Source organism: Dreissena polymorpha, chromosome 3, assembly GCF_020536995.1.
Source record: "Dreissena polymorpha isolate Duluth1 chromosome 3, UMN_Dpol_1.0, whole genome shotgun sequence".
NCBI classification, from domain to species: Eukaryota; Metazoa; Mollusca; class Bivalvia; order Myida; family Dreissenidae; genus Dreissena; species Dreissena polymorpha.
This window is the reverse complement of record NC_068357.1, coordinates 145,570,533-145,583,193: the sequence shown is the minus strand read 5'-3', so window position 1 is coordinate 145,583,193 and position 12,661 is coordinate 145,570,533. Positions and strand designations below refer to the sequence as shown.

General features: G+C 40.7%; 1 protein-coding gene across 1 annotated transcript in view; it reads right to left on the bottom strand.

Annotated features, from left to right (window-relative positions):
- Positions 1–12,661, bottom strand: part of LOC127871812 (kinetochore-associated protein 1-like) — a 191,347-nt gene that overhangs the window by 43,961 nt on the left and 134,725 nt on the right. The gene's annotated exons all lie outside the window — the stretch shown is intronic.

Sequence of the window (12,661 nt, the reverse complement as noted above, 5' to 3'; positions counted from 1 at the left end):
AAGGTTTAGAAGCCATAGAGGGGAGTTGATTTTTAGCAAGGAATCCTGGTTGACTTAACAAAGTAACAGATCCATCTGAGGAATCAAAACGAAGATGACCATCCTCGATAGACAGAGCATGAATTTCACTTCTACGTTTGGCTGAAGCCATAGTAAGCAGAAACATGGTTTTCCAAGTTAGGAACTGTATAGAAGCCTGATCAAGAGGTTCATAGGGAGCCTTGATAAGCGAACCTAACACACAAGCTAAATCCCATTTAGGTGCAAGTGTACGAGAAACAGGATGTTTGAGTTCCATAGCTCGAATAAGTTCCGAAATTGCTGGATCAGCACATACTTGTGATGACTTAGTAAAGGCCAAAGTATGCGAAATCATAAATCTGTATCCTTTGATGGAACTAAGAGAAAGTTTCTTATCATCAAAAAGATAGTCTACTGCCCACGCTGCTGGATCGTACACTGGACTCACATACAGTGGAAGCCTGTGGTTGTGTCTGGTCGCAAATAGATCGACCGGAGGATAACCGAAAATGAGAAAGATCTGATTGGTCACTTCTTGATGAAGTGTCCACTCTGATGGTAGTAACTGGTGTTTGCAGGACAACCCATCCACCAGGGCGTTGAGGCGACCTGGAATATATTTGGCCAGAAGAGAAATATTGAGCATCTTGCAATGAAGTAATTCCTTGGTTTCCAGATACAGGGAGTGAGAATGTGTTCCCCACTGTGCCTGGATGTAATTCACAACTGACGTGTTGTCTGTTGACACCATCACACACAAGTCTCGAAGACGTGATTGGAAATGAGATACTGCTAGAAAAACTGCTCGCATTTCTAGATTGTTGATATGTAGTTGTGACTCCTGATAAGACCACGACCCTGAAATTATCAGACTGAGTGGTTCCAGATGAGCACCCCACCCTTCCTTGCTCGCATCCGTAATTAGAAATAAACAAGGTTGCGGAGGAAGAAGGGGTACTTCTGCCAAGAGATTGTCCTCGTCAAGCCACCACAGAAGATGAGGTACTAATTCTGGACAAATTGGAATCTTTGTAAACAGATTGTTTGGAGACCATTTCCAACATGCTGAGAGGTATTGCGTAAGAGGACGAAGGAACAGACGTCCCAACTGCACAATGTCTGCTACTGAGCTCAGGATACCGTTGAGAGAGAGGAATTCTTGAGCTGTTATATGAGATTGGGACAAAACCCATTTGACTTTCAGCAGAAGGTCTGATATACGTTGACGTGAAACTCTGACCCGATTGACCTGAGTTAAAAAATTAATTCCCACGAAAGTGAAATCTTGAGAAGGAATGAGATCTGACTTGTCCGCATTTAGAAGGAGACCTAAGAATAGGAGTTCCTTCCAAGAGAATTCTAGGTGATGCAGAAGCAATTGACGATCGAGCTGGTGCAACAGCCAGTCGTCGAAATATTGGAGAAGAATACCCTGCACCCTCAGGTGTGCTCCGACCGCAGCCATTATCTTGGTAAAGACTAGTGGAGCCGTTGCCAACCCAAATGGCATCTCTCGAACTGGTAGACCTGGCCTTGAAAGGCGAATCGCAGGTACTTACGGTAGTTGGGATGTATAGGAACATGGAAGTATGCATCTTCCAAGTCCAAGGACACTCCCCAGTGTAGGGGTTTGATGGAGTCCCGTATGTAGGATGGAGTCTCCATTTTGAAAGTTGGTTTGAGTAGATACATGTTGAAGGCTTTTAAGTCTATTACTGGTCTCCAGGAACCATTTTTCTTTTGAACAAGAAAAAGACGACTGTAAAATCCTGGAGAATATGGATCTTGTACCCTTTCTACCGCCTGTTTTTCCAGAAGAACACGAATGGACTCTGGAATATGAGGATGCAGAGATACCAGTTCTATGGGGACACGTGTAAGAGGAGGTTTGTTCTCAAATTGAAAAGTCAGGCCTTTTGCAACAAGAGAATGAACCCAAGCGTCCGAGGTTATTTGAAGCCATCGATTTGAAAAATGTACATGTCTGGCTCCTACTGATATTTCCGGCATCGGTGGAGATGGTGGTAGAAAGGGTTGTTTCCTAGGGCTGATAAGAAGGAGGCCCGCCCCTGCCGACAAGAGGTTTGAAATTTCTCTTATCTAGCTGAGGTTTGTTATCTTTAGCAGGGTTCAATGTCATTCGGGATAAATGTATCAATAAATCCCGAAGTTCATCCGGAACCGAATCTGACCAATCACAAACAAGGCGCAAGATAGTTGCTAGCATTAAGTCTATTTGGTTAGATAGACCTAACGCTCTTCTCTCTCTTCCTTCCCATTGTTCTAAGATGGAATAAGGAACCGAAACTGATGTTGAAGAACTAGGTATGGTAAGCAACAGTTTATTCATGTCAGGATCCTGAATCGGTAATTTAGAGAAATCTAAACCAGAATTCGGATCAGGTACTGGAGGCTTATAGCTTCGAGTACGTTCCTGAGTTTTTGATTCTGAGAAATCTTTAGGTACTCTCCATATCTCACCTCATTTAGGAATCGTTTCATTGATTGATTCCAACGACTGAAACACAGATAAAACTGAAGCACCAATCGGAAGAAGTGTATCACGGCGGGAACTCGCCTAAGTAACACTGTAAAGATCAAATGTACGAACCAACTGCTCAGTGACCGAGATGGTCGAATTAGCAGACACCTCCACAGGTTGTGAACAATACTCTTCGTTTATCTGATGAATGGGTGCTAAATACTGATCAGTATCATAATCTGCATCCGGATCATGCTCACTGTCAACAACGCCAGAGGTGTGCAAAGAATCCATAGAAACAGTGGTAGGAATGATAGGATTATCCTGCAGCAAATGATGATTCTCTGGTAACGAAGAATGACTATCCGCAAAGTCGACACACTGATAATTAAAACCAGAAATAGAGAAAATTATTGGAAACTGGTGCATAGGGTATGGAGACATTACAATCAGAAATAGGATAGTAATGTGGCCGGTCATGAAAGTCGGAACGACAATGCTTCCGTGAAGCTAGTCTACGACCTTTATTCCTGTGATGCCGAGAGCTAGAACGGCTATGACGGGAATGACGTCTCCTCGAATATCTTTTCCGTGATGATCGATTATGATCATAACGATGACGGGAATGAGGACTGCTCGATGAATAAGAGCGTGTCCGAAGTCTACCTCTATAGTTGGAACTAGTCATCGACGAATATGCATTCGACGACGAAGATGTGGAATAGTCCAATGAAGGAGAACGTCTGTTTCTGATCATTGACCGGTGACTGGCAACTGTTGACCGGTTAATGATCAGTGCATGTTGACCGGTGTCCGGTACCCCTTGCCTGGTGACTGGTACCCCTTGCCGGGTGACCAGACCGGTCCAAGATGACTGGTAGTATTAACTGGTGACCAGTGACTGGTAGTATTGACTGGTGACCGGTAGTACGGACCGTTGACATCAGTAACAGATGACCGGTGACCGGTGGGTCGGACCGGTGATGTCCCTGGTGAACAGTGCATTGGACCCGTGCCCGGACCGGTCGCCGGTGTCTTGGACCAGACCAGTCCCCGGTGCTCTGGACTGGTGACCTGACCGGTCCACAGTGACCGGTGCCCCGTCCGGTACCCGGTGACGTACCGGTCATGACATGACCAGCGTTGTCACCGGATGACCGTATGTTGGGTGTCAATTGGTCTGGCATTGGTTGATGTCCTTGACCAATGCCATCAGGCAAAGACCGGCTGACGGTTGTCGCCATATGGTCTGATGTTGATCAACTTTCCGATGGTAAAGTACAATCGCCATCTTGCCTGATACTAGGTAACTGATGCTGCAATTTATCATCTGATGTCTGTTAAGTCACTGGGCATAAACCATATGGTGAAGGTTCAACTGGTCGTTTCCTGCTCAAAACCTTCTGCGACGTATTGCTTTTTGCAAAATGTTGTCGTCCCATGAACTACAAATAGAACATTTATGTTCAACCATACAGTGCAGGATAAACAAGTGTTGTGGTTATCCCACATTGCTTTTAAGTGACCACAAACCCCACGTAGTTGAAAACTCATTGTAATTTCTGCAAATAGAAAATAGAAAGGAATCTAAGCAAGAAACAATATTTAGTGACAATTATGATGAATAAAACCGTTAAACACGGTATATAAACTGTACAAAATATAGTCAATCCTTTTTTACTTAACCACGAAGGCAAGTGCACAAGTGCACGAGCCCGTAAAAAAACCCGGCAAAATCTGAAAATAACAATATTTACAAGAAGTTTAAAGAGAAAATATTTCTGAAAACAGCAGAAATGACAAATTATGTAATTTATCAAATCGTAAACCCAAAACACCGCGCAGAAATGAAAGAAAACACCAAATTCCACAGGAGCAGAAAAATGGCGGTCTGTCTCAGCGTTCTCCAGAAAAGGAAGATGAGTTGCGGTTTTTGATTTCCGGTTAGGTTACATTATACTATGATTAACCTGATCTGTTTTCAGCTAGAGAGGTGGCCGATTCCCGGCGCTTGAAGATTTCTGGAGTAGCTAACCCACCTTGAAAAGGTATAGCTAGGGATAGCAGGTATGTATTTATGATATTAAAACATATGGCAATGTATCAGGAGCAATAGTGGAGTCATCCCTTAGTTACCCATGGAAATTGTGCGAGGCAAATGTATCAGTGACAAATCAGGTTGATCGGTAAATCCGCGCACAAGTTATCAGTTGGACATGATTTTCACATTCAAAAAAAATTCACTATCAAATATATATATATAACAAGGTATGCAACTCAAAATCACCCCAAAACGGGATGCATCGCTTTGAACTGCCATATCTTCATCAATAGTGCAGCGATTTTCATGATCTCGGTCTTATTCAACGCAGAAATGAATTTCCTTTTTGGAAATGTATATGTCTTGCAATATTTTTACAAATGCTGGGTCAACTTTTAAGAAATAACACAATACACAACTCGCATGACCCAGTTGACAATGATCATGCAGTCTTTATGAATGAAATCTCCAGTTGTAAAGACACACCTCCGCATTGGACCAATGAATTCACTCGTTTGTTTAAAACAAATTTTTTAAATAAAATTCATTTTAATTATTAAGTACTTACCTGTTATCGTATGCTTATACTTTCCAAGGGGAAATAACTCATCCGGAATTTTAACTGGGAATCCGCCACCTCAATACCGTAATACAGGCCAGGTTAAACATAGTGCAATGCAACCTAGCCAAAAATCGGTAACCAATCCTCAATATTCTTTCAATATATATACAAAAATATTTATCGAATAGTGGGGTGGGAGGTGGGACTTACCGATAACAGGTAAGTATTTAATAATTAAAATGAATTTTATTTAAAAAATTTGTTTTAATGTCATAAATACTGACCTGTTATCGTATGCTGATTTTGCAGCTGCGGTGGAAAGGTTCGTATATATTTTCCCAACACAGTAGAACCCATAAACAGGGTTATCAGCTAATGATATCAAGTAATCTTTGTTAAAACGGTATTAATTATGACTTCTCGGACAGAGTAATATGTCTATGTCGTAAAGAAGACACTACCGTTAGTGAAACCACAATAAGCCCAAACATATACAAATTGTATTGTTGGCACTTCAGAAAACGTAGATAAAAAGATGACAAAGGTGGTCGGATTCCTCCAGTAAACAGCTTAGAGCACGTCAAAAAGTGGGGTGTGATTAATATATGCCCACAAAACAGACAGAGCTCTTAATTCATGCGGTCAGATCCTAAAAAGGAATGAATCCTTAGATAGGATAAGAGTAACTTCCTTAGTCGAGGTCTAACCCCGAGAAATAGAAGCCGCAGACACATCTCCCCCCCTTTTTGGGGAAATGAAGAGTGTCTTTAGAGAACCTCGAATGGACTTCCAACTAACACTGCTGAGATAGAACTTCAAAGCCCTGATTGCCCAAAGAAGTTTATCCTCATCTTCATGACTACCAGTTTAAGAAAAACTTGGAAACTTGAAGGCAGAAGCCATATAGAGGACTTGATATTAAGCAAGGAATCCTGGCTGACACAACAAAGTGAAAACGACAATAGATCCAACTGGAATTGGTCGTATTCAACAGAAAAAGCATGAATTTCACTTCTCCGTATGGTAAAAGCCATAATAAGAAGGAAAACCGTCTTAAAATATATTGGAACTGTTAATAAGCCTGATGAAAAAGGTTCATAGGGAGCTCATTAAGCCTTCCAACATGTAACGTCAAAACCGCTTAAGAAGGTAAAGGAACGAAAAACATAGTGTTGACGTTCCATAGTTTGGATCAGTTCCAAAATAGGTAAGACAGCACAGAGTTGCGATGACTTACACAAAACAAGGTATAAGAAAGCATAATCTCTATCCTTTGATGAAGAAAAGAACAAATTTCTTATCATCAAGAAAAAAATGAGAAAAACCTCTATGTATCTAGCAGAGTGATTAAAGTAATAACTATGCTCTCGAATACCCAGTCAAAAATGAATTTCCATAGAACCTTTATACAGTTCTGATGGAATTATCCTTGCACAAGTAACAAGGATTGAAACTCTAACAGAAAAACGTTCTTCTGTAGAGATAACTAAAAGTTATTAATGGCCAGACATGTAGTGGCACATGTTTGGATCAGTAAAAATATGTCTCTCTGAGATATGATATTTGACCTGTGAAGAAGTTCCCTGAAAATAATTGTACAGGAGACTTTAAAGGTCGTAGAACCATAATCCCATGGTTCATTAAGTTTATTGCATGAAATTATGGCAAAAACTCAGTTATTGCAAAAACTCACCAAAAAGGCAAGATATTCCAGTTTATGTCAATGGACGAATGTATAACAATCGCACACCCTGCTGGATCGATTTCTGTGAACTGCATTATTGACATTGTTCAGCATACCGGTAAACACTGCGATATACGATCGCATAACGCTAATTACTAGCGTTTGATGATAAACAACATTCTTTGATATACTATGTACATCATGCAACTTCACTGCCGCGCATGCACAATTACATTATTTGAACCCAACGGAAAAATAATTCGAAAGAAAGAAATGCAGGACAAAACGTCCAACAGGGCGTTGAGACGACCTGGTATGAGTAAGACGATAGAGAAAATTTGTTGTTCTTGCAAAGAACGAATAAGTTCCTGATTTCCAGTTACAAGGCGTGAAAATATGATCACCTCCGTGTCTGTAAGTAAACCACGACCGATGTTTGATAGTTGAAACCATCACAAAGGAATCTTGAAAATGTTTTGTAAATGAAAAACAGCTAAAAAGAATTCGCTTTTCAAGATGTAGATGTGCAGGTGATATTCATTAGGATACCACATAATTGAGAAAATCAAGATACGTTGTTCTATGTGATCGTCCATAACCTTCTCTGCTCACATCTGTATAAGATGTAAGGAAGGTTGTGGTAGAATAAACTATATTCTTGCCAAGATAATCTTCTAGTCTAGACACCACTGAATAGTGGTAAATAATGACAAAAAGATGGAAATCTGTGGCATTGAATAATCCCGAGATTAATACAATTATCTTAAAAATAAAGCTGAAACGGACGTAAGAAAAAACGTCTCAGCAGAAGGACCGGTGACCGGACCGGTAAATACCGACCGGTGACCGGAACCATTTGTCAAGGATGGGTGGGCAAAGAAACCACGGCAAGCCGAACTTTCCCACTCCAAACACACTTGAAAATTGGTAGAATAGGACAGTGTTTAACACTTATAAGTTTATGACCTATCTACAGAATATAGCCTCTTCTTGAACCAATAACAGGCGCCTTTAAAATCCTGGATAATACAGGTCGCGAAGTCATCGATTTGCGAAGTACGGAAATATGATTGACAGTGGTACCTCCGGAATCGGAGGTGTGATGGCAGAAAAAAGGTGAAAACCCTAGGAGTAACCTTAAGCGGGTCCACGCTTGCCGGTAGAATGCATGGAAGTCTTAAATTCTGACTTGATTAATCCATTTACTTCAAGACTTCTAACCGGGACGAATTCCGAAAGGAATACGACCAGTTATAGGAAGACGGCCTGTTATGGCCAGAAGTGTAATAAAAGAATAACTTTAAGATGAGGTCCCTCCAGATCCTAGGATCTAAGATCTGAGTTCAATAGGTCCTTAGCCATCTACAAGACTGTAGCCGCTATGCGGTCAATCTATGTATCAGAACTCTTGTTGATTCCAGTAGCTTGAAAATATGCACTGTCGTAGGAGCAATAGAAAAGCAGAAGTCGATACAAAATGTCGTCTTGCTAATCCTGCTAGCGTCATTAATGTGTCCCAACTGTTCCGTGACACTGACTGCAAAGTCTGTAGCTGACAGGTAAAGGCAGTTAAAACAATTCATCCTTCGGGTCTCGAACATAAATTAATAGAGGTCAAATAGTAATGTTCGACCTCAATGCTAGTCTCCGAGCCGACTTCAGCCGATCTATCTGCAAGACCAGTAGTCTGCATGTAGCCGGTTGAGATAGAAGTACAAATAACAGATATAGCATGATTTGGTAACCTTCGCCAGTAGAACATCAGTATTGAAAAACACAAAAAGTCATGTAGATTGTTGAATCCATAAAATATAGTATTTAATTAGGGATGGAAACGAATACCGATTTTGGTATTCGAATATTCGGTCACCCTTCCGAACGAATATTCGGATATTTGGTCAACGTCTGTTGGAAAAAAGTCAACTTTGTTTACCGTACCATTACTCCATGATTTCTACTTTCGTTTTTACCGGAAGTTCACCGGAAGTGACTAAATATTGACACAGCGTTGCCGTCGCTAATTCGAAGCTGATTTTGTTGATTACTTTTAAAGTTTTTATTGTTAAAATTGAATGACAAAAACTGTTTTTAAACTATTAATATCGTACATCAACAATAGAACGAGAAACATAATATTACATGACGTCAAAATAATTACATGACAAAACAGTTATATCTACATATAATTAAAGCTGAACTTAAACGAATTATGTACATAGCCACAACACACTTTAAACCTGTTAAACAGACTAAACAGTCAGTCTTTTAAAGTTGCCACGTTTAAAAGACACTTGGATCGGCGACTTCTTATCGGATGATGTCGTGAAATACTTCCAAGCAGCGGAAGGCGTATGTGGCATTTTGCTTGGACAGATATTTACTTTATGCGTGTAAAAATTATAATATTTCAATTAAATGAGGGTGCAATACCAAAAACATTTCTTTAAGTATAATACCTGATTGAATATTGAGTAATTAATTAATGTTTGAACCATACGATACGCAAATACTCATAAGAGGTTGAGTAAATTATTTAATAAAAGCTTTTTTGATTGGACAACGTGATTATAACCATACGATCTGTTTTGTTTTTCACACCAAGTCGGCTCTTTCTTTACTCATTTAATCTTTGATCATTTTAAATGTAATTCGAGTTATTAGATCAAGACGGGTCGGTGTTTTAATTGCCATACGGTCTTATTTGTTTTTTACACAAAGTTAGCTTTTCCTTTACTCATTTAATCTTTGATAATTTTAAATGTAATTCGAGTCATTGGATCAAGTGCAGGTCGGTGTTTTGATTGCAGACAAATTTTGACACAAAGTGTCTGGCTTTGTTAGCGGGATTTATGACCGGTATACTGTCATCACCATAGGGACGCATTATCGCGCCAACCGGAATAAACATTATGACACGGGGAACACCTTTTTTGACAATGTTTGAAGCAAATTTTACGAATTCAAAGTCTTTGAAATTACTCGATTTTTTATTTTTTCTTCCGAATATTCGATTCGGAAAATAGTATCCGAATATTCGGCCCGGGACCGAATATTCGGATATTCGGAGATTCGTTGACATCCCTATATTTAATACAATCATAGCCAGGGGTATACAACTAGGTAATGTATACGATACCCGTGATACTAAAAATTGACCGATGAAAACACAGTGGAATACCGGTAATTGGTAACTGGTGACCGAACCGGACCGGTCAATGACCGGTAACTGTAGCCAGGTGAACGGACCAGTCATAATATGACCGGTGACGTTACCAGTTAAAGACCGAAAAATGGTGGAATCCATATGGTCTGATATCAATGTCAAGCACTGCTCGGAAAAGAAGATCGTGCCAAAAAAAATCCAATCCGATGGCGATGAGACATCACTTATTCTGACCGGTGATCAGTGATCGGTGATATGACCAATGAATGGTGACCGATGTCCGGTGATCGGGACCGGTATAATATAACTGCGTCAGAATGGAAATATCTGGTGCAGAAGAATGACCATCCACGAAGTCATCTGATAATGTTAACCGGAAAACAACAGTAGATTATCAGTATTAATAGGCATAAGTGTCCTTGTAGTCGTAGTGGAGAAAAGAACAGCTTATCCCGAAGCCTGAAAGTTAAACGAACTAGTGTTCGTATACAACTACGGCTCGGTGACTGCACCACGTGTGGATGCCATAAGAAAAACCATCACACGTGGAATGGAGACATGATATTCCTAAAGGAATAAAATGGAGAACGTCGATATGACCAGTAGGTTCATTAACGCCTACGTGAGAAGTGGCGACATCCATATAACTGCGAAATATTGTTCGGCTACGCTGGAAATATTGTCTTCTACAATATTGTCTCCGTGAGCATTGACGTGATCGCTTACGAGCGTATCAACGCCGAGAACTGCTCAATGAAGGAGAGGTATGTTCGATAACTATCCTGTTGTGCTCAATGAAGTCCGCTGATGTCTACGTGAAGGTTTACGACGTCCTCGTTTCCTGCGATGTCGAGATCTGGATCGGCCGAGATGTGGATCGGCTGCGATTAGACCGAGATCTTCTAGAATAACGTCTCCGTGAGTGACGACGTAATCGCTTACGAGAGCCGCGACGATGAGAACTGCTCGACGAAGAAGAGCTTGTCTGATGTCTAATCCTTGATGAAGACGATGTATTCGACAACGAATAGGAGAATAATTCAATGAAGAAGACTGAGTTCTTCTTCTTGACCGGTGACTGGTGTTATCGGTGGCAGGCCTAACTGATGACTGTTGGCTGGTGATCAATGACCGGACCGGTGACATGACCGGACTGGTGACATGACCGGTGACCGGACCGGTGACATGACCGGTGATCAATGACCGGACCGGTGACATGACCGGTGACATGACCGGACCGGTGATCAATGACCGGACCGGACTGGTGACATGACCGGTGACCGGTGATCAATGACCGGACCGGTGACATGACCGGTGACCGGACCGGCCGGTCAGACGTCAATCAATGGTCTGTGATCAACGTCCCCGGTGACGTACCGGTCATATCATGACCAGTGTTGTCACCGGATAATGACAGTATGGCGGATGCCAAATGGTCCGGCATTGGTCGATGTCCTTGACCAATGCCATCGGGCAAAGACCGGCTGACGGGTGTCGCCATATGGTCTGATGTTGACCGACTGTCTAAGAGACTTAGCATAGTACGGTCGTGATCGTGCCCGATACCCGGTGACTGATACTGCAACTATCATCCATGATCTGCGAAGTCACCGGGTATTTATCCACTCTTGTTTCTGCGACCATCATGTAGTGGAATATATGAAAAACAAGAGCAAAGCATATTCAACCATAAACTGGTCACAGACCAGATTATCATACGGCACATAAAATCATTATTTGACCATAATGAAAATTATAATAATACTGCCGTAGATCATAAATTAAACAAAAGTTTAATTCAAAACAGATGAAAAATAAAATGACGATCAATTAGATTGTCACACGGAACGTTAAAATCATTATTGCACACAATGGCAAATGATAAACAATCTGTCAATAGAAGAACACGCTTTGCACGATCTCGTAACACATTAGAAGAACATGCTTTGCACGTTCTAGCAATGTATTAGAAGAGCACGTTTTGCACGTGGTCGTTCGCGCCTGAAAACACCCAGCATTGTAGAAATAAACCATTGTTCGATAAAAACAAGCATGGCTTACCTTTTACAAATGAAACAAAATCCATTAAATCCACACAAATTAATCCGAATGAAAAATAAAAAGATAAATAACACAATTTATCTATTCAAAACCCCAATCAACCAAGTGAAAAACAATATTTTAATTCAGAGCCGTAAAAGACACGTATACACCTGGTTGATCCAGAAAGAATATTGAGGATTGGTTACCGATTTTTGGCTAGGTTGCATTGCACTATGTTTAACCTGGCCTGTATTACGGTATTGAGGTGGCGGATTCCCAGTTAAAATTCCGGACGAGTTATTTCCCCTTGGAAAGTATAAGCATACGATAACAGGTCAGTATTTATGACATTAAAATGTCAGTTAGTTGAAATGTATGTAAACAAAGGTTTCAAACGACGCTGGACAGTTAGTCTTGATGCATAATTTAACGACAAAAACGGTAATAATATTTTTTCATACGTTTTATTGAATTATGGTATCGAGGTACATGAACTTTGTAGGGAAGATGCCCTTTACTCCGTGAAGATTTCAGTCTTAAAGACTGCATTTATTATATTATTTATCATTCAAAATGATGTTTTCACTAATTAATATCATAGCCACACCCTAACCACCTGTGCTGTCCAAGGCCAATAGACATGTGAAGTATCACGTAAATCAGTA